Raw genomic sequence first — 17,470 nt, 5'->3', positions numbered from 1 at the left:
AGAGTCCTCGTTCAGCGTCAGCAACCAGCAACAGTTAGGTTTGTTATCGATCTTGTGTCCGATAGGTCATATACCGGAGGCACAGTGTGAGGGAATGTTGGCAGATTGTTTGTGCGTCTGTGGGCGAGCTCGTCGGTGTCCCTGCTGTGGCCTGTTGGTCGGCACTAACAGCAGCTGGTAGTTGCCAGTCAGTGTTGCTGATATGAAGGGGCTTGCCGAAGTTTGTCGCTGTTTGCGTATGTTAGTTAACAATAGGTGGCTATGACCTAGCTAGCAGTGTCTTTGGCCGCTTCTGTTTCCACCTGTGGTTGTGATAAGAGACCTTCTTGCAGATAGAACCCAACATATAGCTCTCAACAGAACTAAATCGACACATGTTGTAAGAGGTATGCGCTGCCTGCGATATGTAAGTTATAAGAGAATCTGAGACCAAAGAGCAGTGTTGACTGCAGTACGAACTGTGTAGCAGTAGCAGTAAGTTGTTGCTAGCGAGCAGTCTGCTGTATCATGGTGGCTGGGCCGGTCGCGGTGCAGCGATGCCGGAGCCTGAGTATTATTGTATAAGGTAAAAAGCAGCCTCGCGCATGTCTAGTAATGTTATGTGAACTCCCATGTAAATCTTATAAAAATGTCCTAATAATAATCTTTGTCATATAAAGTAATTTCTAACAAGCATTCATTTCAATTTAAAGAATTTAATAATTTCTCCAATCCATGATCATTCCGATTGTTGCAAAAGAAAAATCAGTTGCTTCCTTTCATAAATAACAAATGTATAGGCCAGCATTGCACAGAGCTATGCCGGAAAAAGCTATTGTAAGAGCAGATAGTTGGCGACTTTATCGAGGTAAGAATTTTTGCTTTTTATTCAGAATGATCTTACAGGGCCATGACGCAGCACTGCTGTCGTCCAAAATTTACCAGGTTACTGAATTTTTTTTGTTTTATTCCGAGGTTTAGGAATTTTTCTGTTTCGAGCTTAAATTAAATGAGAAAAGAATTTTGTGGGTACATTAAATGGGAAACAAATTTTGTGTGGAGGTTAAATGTGAACTCCCATGTAAATCTTATAAAAATGTCCTAATAATAATCTTTGTCATATAAAGTAATTTCTAACAAGCATTCATTTCAATTTTTCTGTGGGGAGGTTACACTTGGCGACATCCTGCCAGGATCGTACTTCTTTGAGAATCTCTGAGAAGTAGTCATATATCTGCCCTTATTTACTTAAATGTAGTTTGCATCTGGCGCAACGCATTTACTAGTTTGTCACTTTTTCTTTCACAGATCATCGGCAATTCATTGCTCTTTGTTGTAATTGTGTTTGTTCCACTTTTGCTTTGTCTTTGTTTCACTTTGTGTTTAATTTTGATTTGTGAAAAATGCCGCGAAAAACTGTTAACAGTACATCGCGATGTGCAATGAGTGAAATAGCCGACTCGAATAATTTGACCGATAATACTTGCGACACTCAGTGTCTTAATGATAGTCCTCCATTTACAGACAATCAGTGCGTACCGATCACTAGTAATGATTTTAATTCTAATGATGAGCAAACAAATTCAATTATGTCCTCTGTTAATTTAACGACAGTTGATGACGCGGCACGTTCCATTACAATGAACGCTGCCCAGTTTGACACACCCGGTTTGCAAAATTTACGTAACGAACAGATAAATTTTTATAACGAAAACGAACAGTGTAATCAGAATACGTCAGATTTATTTGATTCCGAGGTAGTGACCCACAGTGCACATCCGATTGGCAAACCTTTTCGGGAATCACAGAATGACCAAATGGTTACACAAAACGTGACAATTGCAGGTACGCCATCAAACAGCACAGAGAATAGAGTAGGTAATATTGGTATGGATCAAGTTATGGCATTATTGCTACAACTTAATGAAAAACTAGACAACAATTCCATAGAGTCGAATGAAAAACTAGACAACAATTACAAACAACTTAATGAAAAACTAGACAACAATTCCAAACAGTTGAATGAAAAACAGGATAACAATTTCAAACAGCTTAGTGAACAGATTACAGCCGTTGCCGCGCAATGTCATGATACTAAAGAACAATTACGTGAAGAAATTAAGGCTTGTGCTAGGAACAATAGTGAAGAAATTAGATCTGTGGCTCAAGGATTAATTAATACACATGCAGCCACAACTAAAGTACTTAGAGACGAAATTAGTGCAGTCGCTAAACGATGTTCTGAAAACGCAACACAGTTACGCGACGAGTTTAAATTAATGTCAGCGGAGCTTTCACGCACACTGGAAGCGAAAGTAGATGCGAACGTTTTAATCACCACCTACAAAACAGTGAAACGCTTTACAGTAAATTTATACAGGAACAGAACAGAGTAAAGCACCAAGTCATGGAAACAATTACTGCACAGAGACAGGAAGATAAGCGTAAATTGTTTACGAAAGCAAAAACATACGTAGATAACAATATTGCTACAGTACAGACGAAATCAAACAGTTGAACACCGAATTGCATGATGAAATTTCCGATCTTAAAACAAAAACAGATACACACACATTAGACTTTCAGACAATGACCAACAGACTTGAAAAATTGGAACTAATACAGGATCCCGATGCCATCGAAGCAGACGTTAAAAAGTTGTACAAAACCACACGCAAAATACAAAAACAAATTAATGCTTGTGACACTAAAAACAATGATCAGGTAAAAGCTCTTACTGAAAAATATGATGAATTGGCCAGTCGTATTGACGTTATCGAAAGTAATAATGACACCAAATCAGACGATACGTCACCAGTATGGTTTAATCAAACACCTGAATTCTAAAATTTACAGCAGACGATCAGTGAGATAGGTTCGTCTAATAATACATTACGTAGAAAATTGTCATTTTTACAGCACGAAGTGACGGAGATGAAAAATATTTCAGCCTTTAACACATCACAGCATACGCTACTTTCCGAACATTTGTCAGAATCACACAGCCAGTATACTTTAGGTAATTTACAGATAGTACGTGAGTTAGATTCTGAACAGTCACAGACAAACAGATTCTCATACAATCATGAACCTGTTCATACATACAGAGACGATAATTTTGATTACAAGCACTTTCTATCCGTTAGGAAATTTAAAGAATTTAAGAATGACAGAACACAGATTCACACTTTTGACTGGATACGACAATTTATTTTTCTATTTTCACCAGCTTGGCCTGTAATGCAGAAACTAGAATTGGATTGGATACAACAATTTGTTTTTGAATTTTCACCGGAGTTGCCTGTAATGCAGAAACTAAATTTTATTTGCAGCGCATAAGAGACCTCAGGGGATTCATTACGCTTTAATGAATATGTGCCGTAGCGTGCACAGGGCCCCGATCCGTAGTAGTGCTATTTCATCTTTAGTTTTCTGCACTGCTGCCTTCTCTTCTACTATCCTTTATATCTGTCAAAACAGCCCTTCAACTATCAATCTATCTAGAATTAAGAAAGAGTAAGGAAAGCCCGATATGACAAGTTTTACCAAAAGTGACAGTTTTCTTTAGACACTCCCGAAATGACAACTACCACCGTAATTTTAATAACAAACAAAATTTTAATCATCAGTACTTACAAAATTTTGAGCAATCGTCAAAATTATCAGCTACCACATTTTGGTAACAATAGAGGTTTTTCCCAACAACAGCAACAAAACCAGCTGGTTAGCACACCTAACCAACAATGTAGTCTGCAAGGTCAACCAAGCTTTAATGTTTCGCCGCCTACACGTATAGCGTCGGCTCCGCCAAATAGTAACGCACAGCAACAAGGAAATCAGTACGTGCAGAAAACACACCATTTCAACTCATATCGCAATGCACCGTATAGAAATGACTATCATGACAGACGTAAAAGTAATGAGCACAATTTTCAGCGTACGTTTAATAGCAGTCGGTCTTACCAGCAACAAAATCATCCGCAACAACAAATTATCATGAATGAACCAGACAGTAGATGTCATCCCGAACGTAATATATCAGGAAGAAATAACAGAACAGTACAAATAGTCGAAATGCCACAACATCCTCCCGCAAATAATAGCACGTCAGATAGAATTTGACTAGATACAGTGCAGAATGAATCTTCCAGCAACGTAAGCAATACTTCAGATACACAGAATCTTGTTCACGAAAATGTTATTACGTTTGACGACATCCGAGACACTCTTTTGCAGGAAAGACCAGTTATTCAAAAAAACATTTCACACCCTGTCATTGAGGTAAAGATTGGATCATCCAAATTTTCAGCAGTAATCGATTCTGGATCACCTATGTCAGTTATAAATGAGGAAACTTTCAACGAATCTAACAAAGAGAATACCTATCCTACATTAGGCAAAACTAAAGTAAAAGGAGCAGTATCTGGTAAATGAGTAGATGTAAAATTACAGACACATTTATCATTTTGTATTGCAGGTCATACATTTCACTCAAATTTTTGGATTGTTCCTTATTGACAACAGACGTTATTTTAGGTACGAATTTTCTGGTACCACACGACGCAATTATTGACTTTCAAAACTCCTATTTAATGTTAAAGGATGAAAATGTACAACTGGCTTTAGAATTTCAGCACTCTTTATCTGCAGAAGAACAAAAAATTAATCGTACAGAGGTCATTTCCGCATCACGTAACATAGACTGTCATTCCACATTGTTCACAGATACGTACGTACACAACTATAATACTCCAGACTATGACGTTATACAGATGATTACTGATAAAATTAAACAGAGCAGTGCAAATACAGACCACGAACGTTCAGAGCTACGCAAAATTCTTTTCAGCAAGCTCCAGCTTTTGACAACGTCCCTGGTACTATGTCCGGTTTTATATATGAATTTCAAGTTAAACAGCACGACACGTTTAAAGCCAAACATCATCCCATTCCGTATATTCACAGAGAACAAGTTAAGAAAGAATTGCAAGCTATGCTTGAGCAAGGTATTATTGAACCGGCAGTTAGTCCGTACATAAACCCACTCCATATTGTTAAGAAAAAGGATGGTTCACTTCGCCTCGTACTTGATTCGCGTCACATCAATGACATTATTATTAATGAAACAGATCGCTCTCAATCACTAGAAGAACTTCTACAGAAATTTCATGGTACGGCTATTTATTCCACATTAGATTTGAAATCGGGATTTTGGCAAATTCAGCTCCATCCGAACTGTAGAAAGTACACAGCTTTCCTCTGTTTTGGTGACTGTTACCAGTTTTGTAAATTACCGTTCGATTTAACAATTTCTTCAGCAGCATTTATTCGCGGTTTGAATACTATACTTCCGACAGAACTTAGAGACAGAATCACAACGTATGTAGACGACATTCTTATTGCAGAAGCTAACTGGTCTGAACACAATCGGATTCCTGAACAACCGTTACGAACTTTTCGTGCAACAGGACTCACAGTTAATCTCAGTAAATCGCACTTTGGGAAAACTTCTATACAATTTCTTGGACATGTAATTTCAGCAGAAGGCATTGCGCTTAACCTGGAAAAACTTCAAGCTTTACGTGACATGACTGTTCCTACGACGAAGAAACAACTACGCAGCTTTTTGGGTTTAATTAACTTTTTCCGTAAATTTATTCATTACTCTGCTTTAGACACTCCTAGATTATGTCAATTGACAGGTAAAAACACTATTTGGTCCTGGGATAGCCAAGCACATTCTGAATTTGTCAATCTGAAACAAGCTTTGTTTAATGCACCACTTTTATCACATCCAGATCTCACTAGAAATTTTTCCATTGCCACCGACACTTCTAACACCGCTTTAGGCGTACACATTTTTTAGGAAATTGAAGAAGACGGTACTACAGTAATTAAAATCATCGCCTTTGCGAGTCGCATTCTGTCACCTGCTGAACGCAATTATTCTGTCACAAAACTTGAAACATTATGTGTTGTATGGGCATTTACGAGATTTCGGCATTTTCTTTATGGAAGACACACTACCGTTTACACAGATCATAGAGGGATACAGTTTTTACTTTCAGCAAAATTTACACACGACAGTTTCAGCAGATGGAAACTTTATTTACAGGAATTTAATTTTACAATTGTTCACATTCTCGGTACACAAAATATTGTAGCAGACGCACTATCCCGTTCTCTCAGCAACAATCAGCAAGACATCGCAACCAACTTCTGCCAAGCAAATTTCAGCGTCATGTATATTCAACAAGTTGCATTTGAAAATTTCATTTCATCGTCACTAAGAGACATAGCACAAGAGCAGAGTAAAGATAACGTATGGAAAGAAATTAAACGCCTTTGGCAAGACAGGAATAATGTTACCCTTAGAAACCATTACACTGTACGCAATAATATTCTGTTTCGCCGCTCTCATCCTGACAGCAACAACTGGTTACTATGCATTCCTGACGAGCTTGTTAACAAATTAATTTGGTATACTCATTTAAGTTACGCACATTACGGAGCCAGAAAATGTCTTCTTATACTGAGACAGAACTGTTATTTTGCCAACATGGAGAAACGTATTCGACGAGTTTTAGCGTCATGTAAAATCTGCCAGAAAGCTAAATCAGACACGACTTCACATATTCCTCCATTACATCCCATTGTACCTATTAAATTGAGACACATGGCCGCTGTAGACATTTTTGGTCCGATTCCCAGAACTAATAGAGGTTTTTGCTACATCTTTGTCACTGTTGAACTCACTTCGAAATTTGTTACCTTCACTCTGTTACGCAAAGCTACTGCTAAATCTGTTTCGAAAGCATTTATAAAACATTTTCTATTCCATGTAGGACATGTATTGAAAGTAATTTCCGACAACGGATCACAGTTTCGATCTGCTATATGGACACGTATGTTACTTGCTAGAAACATTTCTCCGATCTATATATCCAAGTATCACGCTTCTTCGAACCCTTGTGAATGTCTAATGAAAGATATTGGTAAACTCTGTAGAATATACTGCCATAAAAGACATATTGATTGGGACACATACGTACTCTCATTCCAGGATGTAATTAATTCCATACCAAATGAATCTATTATGCTATCTCCGACGGTTATAATGAAAAATGTTGAACCACCTAACAAAATTAAAGAATTAGTATCCTTTCCTACATCTCGTCGACTACGACACCATGAAATAATTGACATTGCGCTGAACAACATCAAACGTGCCGCAGAGTGCCGGAGAAGACAGCAAAAACAGGTTTGTGCACGCCGTGACTTTCACCTTGGACAGAAGATATTAGTACGCACACATTATTTATCCAAGAGAGGAAAGAGTAGATGTAGTAAATTGGCTTCTATACGCAGGTCCATATCGAATCCGCAGCATTCCTCACCACAATGTAGTACACGTCGAAACTTTGAGAACCAGAAAAAGCAAAGGCAATCACCATGTCTCCAATATTAAACCCTTAATTGAATGAACATACTTTATGATTTATCACACTGTAATGCTATTTCCTGATTTTTATATGACCCATGATGCAACTATATTTATATGAATACTTACTGATGACTATCGTATTTTTTCTTGGCAAGTGCCCGGGAAGGTAAGGTTAGCAGGTCGCTTTTCTTGTCGTTTCACATCAGACCGTGTACATTTTTCCAGATAAACTTACACATATTATGACCACTTATGCAATTATATTTATATGACTACTTACTGATGATTATCATATTTTTCTTGCCAAGTGCCCGGAAAGGTAAGGTTAGCAGGTCGCTTTTCTTGTCGTTACACATCAGACCGTGCACATTTTTCCAGATAAACTTACATATTTTATGACCAATTATGCAGTTCTATCTAGTGACATATTAATTTTATCAAATTCTTTCTCCATTAAAGTCTTCAACTCTCGCCTCTATCAACTACACAATATACAAGTTGAACACAAAGAAAATCATTTCTTGTCGTTATATATCAGACAGCGCACATTTTCCATTTTTCATGTATGTATGATTGTTTTCCTGTTTGTTTGTATGGACTATGAAATGTTTAAGATGTAACAAACACCAGTTGACTTTGACATTTTGCCTTATCATATCTCAACATCGTGACTATTTTACATTTTTTTTTTTTTTTTTTTTTGCTACTACATTATGAGACTGTGTATACATTTTTGCACCTAAACACTGTCTATGTTTTTGACATATTACGTTTTCTGTCATGCCATGCTGTATGCTTAATTATATCACTAGAAACCAGTTTTTATTTAATGGGTATATGATTTAAATGCAAGACGTTAATCATTGTGCATCATTTTCAGAAAGCAATAACGTGTAAAAGAAATAAATTAAACAAACCACAGTGGATTACTATGAAATGGGAATTTCACCTTCGGAATGATCGAAAGAAGATGCAATACCTCTTCATGAAGAGTAAATGGATCAGAATTAACAAGCATTAACAAGAATATACTATACACATCGTATGATAGCAGTCGTAACTATTTTTTTTTTCTTTCAGAATACGAGGTGATTGATGCAGGCTGTCTGACAGAACTACAAATCTTAGTTTTAGTGATGAAATATGCTAGAAATAAGAAACTCTATACTATGAATAGTTGTATGAAGTAAATGGTAATACGAATAATGAATAGTGAAGTGTCTTGTTTGCAGATGATAATGAATGATGTTGAATAGTTATATGAAGAATATGCTACTTTGAATAATGAATTTTTTCTTTGCAGGTGATAATAGTAATGAAGTTATGGTAATATGAATAATGAAGTTTTTCTTTGCAGATGAGAATAAAGATGAAGTTTATATATTTACTGTTTGTTCAGAAATGCTATGTAGTTATTTAAGTATTTGTTGCAGTTCATTTTGACAGTATGTCTTATGTCGCATGGTATAATGACTTAAGGTTTTGGAAAGGACAGCTTGAGTACATACATATTATGTACACGTTTCATTACCTGTTAATTCGAAGTTCACTACTTTTCAGCATAATATGCGTTTCTTCTTTCAGCTTAACAATACATTTTGTATTTTTTCTAGGAGAAGCTATTCATGAAATTAATGTGCTATAAGCAGTTAGTCATTAAACCTGTTCTAGTACTTGCATTTTTTTTACCCATTTGTGTGTGTCATTCATGAATGTGATCACATATACTCTACTTGTTTCATAACCTTGCTACAGCTGACTCATTATGAATGACGTTACCTACCCTCATTTGCAACAATAAGTCAAAAGCAAATATTTTCATGCCCCAGCAATTAATTATCGATCCCAAAGCAATGCATTGCTAGCACAAAAAAAATAGACCTTGAATAATAGTTACAGTGTGTTACATTTTAAATATGTCTTATGTAACTGGAATGGTCAGTTCTGAGTAATACTGAATGATGTTTTCTAATCACAGACCTTGAGTAATAGTTATAGTGTGTTGCATTTTCAATACGTCATATGTCACTTGAACGATGAAAAATGTTTTGTAATATTCAATACTTGCTATACGTTTAGTAACTGGCCCATGAGTGCCAATAATTATTTTAAATATGTCATATGTCACATGAATTATGAAAAATGTTATGTAATATTCAATACTTACTATACGTTTAGTAACTGGCCAATGAATGCCACTGTTTCTTATATTTTAAATTTGTATTATGTCACCTACATGGTAATATATATGAATACCAGTAGTCTGATGCTACACTCATTATCTCCTGTTTTGAATGATGACTTCTGATGGTTTGTAACTGGGCAATGAGTGCCAATGATTAATATAACTAGATGAATTATGTTAATACTATGCCATTAATTAGCTCCTGTTTTGAATGATGACTTCTGATGGTTTGTAACTGGCCAAAGAGTGCCAATGATTACTATAACTAGATGAATTATGTAGATGGTATGCCATTAATTAACTCTTGCCTTGAATGATCACTTTTAAATAATGTATAAAAATGGTTTGTAACTGGCCAATGAGTGCCAATATTTACTGTCATCAGATGGCTTATGAATAATATTCTGTAATACTCCATACATAGTACAGAAATATTTAGTAACTAGGCAATGAGTGCCAACAATTAGTCAAATCGGTTGATAGACTAGTGTAATTCTCAATGATGACTAGCATGAGACTTAATGTCCTTCACCTTCTGACCTAATTACCAGAAATTACTGCAACATACGTTTGTCCTGTATATCCTTATGATCATGGAGCACTATATTTGGTTTCTGCACTAATTCTACGTTGGTGAAAGAGTGTGGTGTTGACACATCATGGTGTCCACCACCTTGAACAATGGAGATGTTATTATGGTTCCACTGTTTGGTGTACCTAATGTACTACCAAAATGATAACATGGAATATTAATACGACATTTCAATGTCTTAGCTACACTGATTAATACTTCAGGGAAGAGAACTTCGGATTGTCTCACTTGGTGTTGCACTTCTGTAGAAAAATATGGACTTTCAGTGCAGCTAAGTGCAACCTACTGTGCTACAACCATGATGCAATTCTTCCCCTTCCTACCCTAGTTCTTGTAAAATGGTAAAAAAAAAACCTACAGTGCGTATGCACTTTATGTCATTTGTTAATATGTTTTGTACTCATTGCGTATACATTTTGTCGTTGCTTCGTATGTTCTGTACTCAGTGCATTTGCACTCTATTTCATTTCATGTTCTGCACTTATATATATGTATATACTCTGTGACTGTAAACTTATTGTTGTTGTGGTCTTCAGTCCTGAGACTGGTTTGATGCAGCTCTCCATGCTACTCTATCCTGTGCAAGCTTCTTCATCTCCCAGTACCTACTGCAACCTACATCCTTCTGAATCTGCTTAGTGTATTCATCTCTTGGTCTCCCCCTATGATTTTTACCCTCCACGCTGCCCTCCAATACTAAATTGGTGATCCCTTGATGCCTCAGAACATGTCCTACCAACCGATCCCTTCTTCTCGTCAAGTTGTGCCACAAACTTCTCTTCTCCCCACTCCTATTCAATACTTCCTCATTAGTTATGTGATCTACCCATCTAATCTTCAGCATTCTTCTGTAGCACCACTGTAAACTTATATAATTAAGAAAAATTGCGTATACATTTTGTGATTTCTTGATATGTTCTGTACTCAGTGCATGTGCACTCTATTTCATTTTATGTTCTGTACTTATATATATGTATATACTCTGTAACTGTCAAATTAGTTAATTAAGTAGATTTTAGAAAAATTTGTTGATCATGGCAAGTCCAATTGACTCACCATCGCAGCCAAATTTTTGCCCCCCCAGTGGAGGGTTATGTAAGAGGTATACGCTGTCTGCGATATGTAAGTTATAAGAGAATCTGAGACCAAAGAGCAGTGTTGACTGCAGTACGAACTGTGTAGCAGTAGCAGTAAGTTGTTGCTAGCGAGCAGTCTGCTGTATCATGTTGGCTGGGCCGGTCGCGGTGCAGCGATGCTGGCGCCTGAGTATTATTGTATAAGGTAAAAAGCAGCCTAGTGCATGTCTAGTAATGTTATGTGAACTCCCATATAAATCTTTTAAAAATGTCCTAATAATAATCTTTGTCATATAAAGTAATTTCTAACAAGCATTCATTTCAATTTAAAGAATTTAATAATTTCTCCAATCCATGATCATTCCGATTCTTGCAAAAGAAAAATCAGTTGCTTCCTTTCATAAATAACAGATTTATAGGCTAGCATTGCACAGAGCTGTGCCGGAAAAAGCTATTGTAAAAGCAGATAGTTGGCGACTTTATCGAGGTAAGAATTTTTGCTTTTTTATTCAGAATGATCTTACAGGGCCATGACGCAGCACTGCTGTCGTCCAAAATTTACCAGGTTACTGAATTTTTTTTTTTTTTTTTATTCCAAGGTTTAGGAATTTTTCTGCTTCGAGCTTACATTAAATGAGAAAAGAATTTTGCGGGTACATTAAATGGGAAACAAATTTTGTGTGGAGGTTAAATGTGAATGAATTTCTGTAGAGAGGTTACACTAAATTAGAATCACATTCATTATTCATATTAATATTTATTAATTTTTCTGTGGGGAGGTTACAATGTAAAGCTAATATCCGGAGTACCACAGGGAATTGTGATAGAACCGTTGCTGTTTACAATATATATAAATGATCTAGTAGAAAGCGTCGGACGCTCTTTAAGGCTATTCGTAGATGATGCAGTTGTCTATACCAAAGTAGCAACGTCAGAAGATAGTAAGAATTTGCAGAACGACCCGCGGAGAACAGATGATTGTTGCAGGCTCTGGCAGTTGACCCTGAACGTAAATAAATGCTGAACGTAAATAAATGTAACATATTGCATACACATAGGAAACGAAATCCACTACTGTACAGCGACATTATTGATGACAAACAGCTGGAGACAGCCACGAAAGAAGTGGCTTATAAGGCGCTTGTTCGCCCAATTCTTGAGTATTTTTCATCTATCTGGGATCCCTATATCTATCTGGGATCCCTATCAGGTAGGACTGATAGAGAAGATAGAGAAGATCCAACAAAGAGCGGCGCGTTTCTTCCCTGGGTCGTTTAGCTGACGAGACAGCGTTACGGAGATGCTAAACAAACTCCAGACGTTACAAGAGAGGCTTTGTGCAACACAGAGAGAGTTAGTAGTGAAATTTCGGACATTATTTCTCAGGAGGAGTCGAACAACGTAGTACTTCCCCCCCCCCTTTCCCCACGCCCCAAAATACATCTCCCGTATTGACCACGAGGAGAAAAATTGAGAAATTAGGGCCAATACAGAGGCTTACCGACAATCATTCTTGCCACACACTATTCGCGAGTGGATCATGGTTGGAGGGCTCAGATAGTGGTACAGAAAGTACCCTCCGCCACACATCATTAGATGGCTTGCGGAATATAATGTAGATGTAGTTGTAGATGTAGATATAGGTGTGCCAGATATTTAAAATTATCCAGTGAGATTTTCCTCGTCGTGACGAAAGCGATGAAAATACGGTTGTAATACTCGCTTACCGCAAAACTGCGGGAGTCTTTACGAATTACAACACAGTCGCGGTAAAATTGACAGTGATCCAGCAAAGTGTTTGTAAGGTAGCTTTATTCTAGTTACGGACCACATTCTCGTACAATTGGTAATTTCGGTTTACGATGACTATCTTTTGACTTAAATATAAACGCACGTTCCGCCACGTCCACCCAATATGCGTAAGTATGGTACAATCCGAAAATAGTAATCAAAACTCGACGCATTTGTCACTGGATGTTATCCGAGATCATTATTTATATAAAATATAGTTATTTTCCGTAAATCGATCGTTGCTTTTATTTCGAAATGAAGTTAACCATTTTCAAATCAGACTTCGTAACTATCAGATATGGTATGAAGATGGAAGACACTGACCGATGAACGAGGGGATAGTGTTGCTAAACCAGAGATCTACAAAAACCTGACTCCTGCTGTTATTATATACGTGATAGGAATCCTCCACATTCATGTTGATCAAGTGGTCTTAATGTGGTGTAATGGAAAACCGAAACTGGTTGTGTAAATACTAAAAACGCAAAGGTGACAGCTGCACGTGTATTGTCCTTTCATACTGAACTGTCTACATCCTTTTAACCACCTATTACAAGGTTGGACATCACATTGGCAGAAAATAAGGCTACTTCGCAGTAAATAATAAGAGAGAAAATCTTCGTCGTTTCATGTAAAATTGTAAACGTGGTACAACTTTACTTGAGAGAATCTTAGTCGTTTCATGCAAAATTCTATATGTGGTACAACTTTATGTGAAACGGTGAAGTTCTTCTGGCCTGTTATTTTGTGATCGCATCACGCCTATATCTGATGGCTGGATGTGGTAGTAAAAGCATTTGTACTCCGCTCTTGGAGGTGGTCATCCCAGACCGAGGTTATACTTTGTGGAAGACTGTGGTTTCTTCACACTGTGACCAACATGAGATGAGCATTCAGTGCCTTCAGCTCACATTCATTAATAATAATATATATGTGTTCAGAACACGACGATGTGATAAATGCGTGTAATCACTATCACAAAACAGTTGGTTACACACACGTTGTGGTAGATGACAAATTGAAAGAAACTCCCAATAATAAGAATGTCTTACAATTTTTACACTATGCAGCGTAAATGCAGATTGTTCATTACAAATACACCAAACGTCTTTCACCGTATAAAATGTAGAGTTTTGAAAACAGACTTCTTCAGTAAAGAGGAGGCTAAGTATAGAAAAACGAATATAGATGAAGGACGGCTGCCAGTGAGCGGCTGACTGATTCGCTTTGCCACATAACACGCAACTCTTTATAATGCATGCCTGTAGCGCAGTATTGAGGCCAATTGATTGTTTCGTTCAGACAAAACACAAACACTCGACGCCAGTACAGCTCTTTGAGTTTCTCGTTCACTTTTTCTTTTTTTCTTTCTTTTTTTTTTAGAAAAAAGGCTGCAAACATGCACGCACACGAAAAACGTTTTTCCTTATAGGATGTCAATCAAAACCTGCTCTACATCGGAGCACCTCGTTTCTCTTTTTCTGAACAAACCAGAACATAGAACACTTTCAGCTACAGGCCTCGCACAGGAAAATGAGACTGAACGTGTAATGAAGTCTCAGACATTCAGAAACGTGATACTACGTTTACTGTGTCTTTCTGCTTGAAGTACATTTGATTTTATATTAAATGATTCAACATTGAATTATCGTTTTGGAAGTACGGAAACGCTAAAATCATGTTTTCTGTAGTTACGATCAATAAATTGCCGTAAATGTATTTTGTTTTTCAAGTTCACTTGTATGACGCTAACTTGTTTCTTTTTTGTTTTACTCAGTTGGCTGAGAATGGTCATTTATAAAAAATAAAAAAAACTGGTAACAAACTGTAATTCTTCGTCTTAGCAAATGTCAGTGTTTTGAATACGACGCTCTGTAAGTATTATACAGCTGTGGAGGACAGCTAATCGAAAATATAACGCATGTCCACTAGGCTCGAGTTAAAAGGTGTAAAGGTAAGTTAACATACTGTCAAGTAGGCGGTTAAACAACTGCTGTCACAGAAATCAAATCTTACAGAATTTTCAGGTACTGCGTAAAACCCAAGGAGATGAATCGGAGTTGGGCCCAGTGCGTGTACACTTCACCCCTTGTCGCGTCAGATGTGCTCAGTAGGACTGAACGTGATAATTTCGATTTCAGAAGAGGTCACGAATATACCGATAATCCAGAAGCTGTTTAAAGACAGGAATATCTGATTCAGAATCGAAAACAATAAAACTGATAAATTTATCAAAACTGCTGGTGAATTGGAGACATCAATAAATCCATGACGTCAGTGAGAGATCTTAGGACTTTCATTCGCTCCATACTTTTAAGTAACTTCAGTAAGAATGGTGGACACATTAGTAAATCGAATTAGAACTTTTTCGTCCGAATTGCAAAAGAGACCAAGATTAAAGAGACAAACAAGGAAAGGCGGAATACTGCCTTAAATGTACGTTTGTTGTGTGTCCATCCGCCCCCCCCCCCCTATACTACCGTTTTTTGTGTCGACAGTTTAGTACTATAAGACGATACTGGCGCTGAAAGAACGAGTAGAAATTCAACAGTGAATTTAGGTAACCGAGTGCTAGGTATGAGACTTATGCAATAAAGAACAGAGATTAATCGGATGAAGTGGCGAAACAGGTGGAGCTATTAAAAGTGATAGAGTAGACCTATGTTATTGACTGAATAAATCGAAAGAATTGATCAATAGCATTACGCACTAAATAACAGGGCAATACTCATAGTGAGCTGAGAGTATTACGTGTCAATATTTTTCGATTTGTGTCTACTGTGATGGTGTAAAACAAGGACTCACTGTTTTCAGCGGATGATCCTTATACAGGGACCTGTATTGATCATTTATGTTGAAAGTCTCTTACCCTAGTCGTTTGTATGCTGCAACCAGGTAAAGGAAGACAGCAACATTTTCGTCTCTCTTCTCAAACCCACATTCCACATAATTCATTCAGTTGAGGACATAACGATAACTGGGGTGAAATGCCGCTTGTTATCTGGGACTATCACTTTAATTGCTGGTGCAGTATTGTTTGGAATTCATCTTTCGAAGTATTTTTATGTAGCAGAGTGTCGTGCTATTGACTTGTAGGTCCGTGTCCGTCGCTGGTTTCAGTAAGGCAGTAACCTTATTCTCCAAGAATAATTACAGTCTTCTTGCTGCAAAACGAAGTACGTCAGCATTCCAAGGAAGGTCCACAGTGTTTAAGCAGCTCCAGAAATATCATATCAAAGCCTACAGTCCTTCTACTCTGGAGATTGTTACTTAATTTTCTGGTTTTAAAAATTCTTTCATCCTGGAACGAAACACTGGCAACACAAGCCCAGGTGACATGTCATTCCGCGCCATTGCTTCAGCCACTCTCTCTGTTTCCGACATTCCAGATGTAAAACGGGAGTAGCTATGTGTCCATGAACAACGGCACTTGGTTGCTCGCTGTTCTGAGGCACGTAACAGTAGTTTGTAGCGTGAGTATTCAAGATGATGTGATAAATGAAAAGCACCAGTTTGCTTTTGTTCTACAATATCACTTTTATTGTTAACCGGTTTTCGGCTTACAAGGCCATCTCCAGACATTTACTGAGTATTATCACCAAAGAAGTTACATGTTAGCAGACAACATCGGAAGAGAAGTAACACATCTAGACTGAAGTAGAAACATACAGTAAGTAACATCTTTGTAATGAAAACGTAAAACCTGAGCTGTACATAAATAACAATGGAGTAGACAGGAAAACCTTTAGCACAAAATAGTAATAGCATGCCTACATAAGTTTCTATTAATAAACAAAACTAATAAAATAAAATAAAATTAGTACTAGACAGGGCTGCATCAGGAGGTACGAAACATGGAGAGTGATACACAACAAATTAAAAGAAGAGGCAGTTATCAATGTCAATACAGAATACATAAGGAACTTAAGCAATATCAATAAGATAAACAGAAATAAGTAAATGCAGGAAAATGGAGGTGTTTGAGGGAACCTATTATAATGTTGTTCTACCAAGAACCGACGGAAGATTCTGTTAACAAGATGATGTGAATTTGGCTGTGGTACATACGATGACTCAATTGTCCATCCTGTCTATTTTCACAATCAGAACAGGTAGCTCAGCATTTTCAAATTCTTTGATGAATTAGGTGGCTGCAAGATGGTGTGTAGAGATAAGCATACAGTTCTCTTTCAGATTATCAGTCAGTAAACTGTAAGTACTCCTCCAAATATTATCCATTTCTCAATAAATTGATAATATCTTGTAACCTAAAATTTCTCTACTTTTGTTGTTTATTCAGGTCTCCTTCGGATTAATAATTATCATTTATATAACTCCAGAGATATGTATGAGGAAACTGGTGGTACATCTAAGGTCACTTGAAAAGCAGGAGGCATATTTAC

Source organism: Schistocerca americana, chromosome 2 (genome assembly GCF_021461395.2).
Source record: "Schistocerca americana isolate TAMUIC-IGC-003095 chromosome 2, iqSchAmer2.1, whole genome shotgun sequence".
Taxonomy (NCBI): Eukaryota; Metazoa; Arthropoda; class Insecta; order Orthoptera; family Acrididae; genus Schistocerca; species Schistocerca americana.
Note: the sequence above shows the minus strand (reverse complement) of the source record.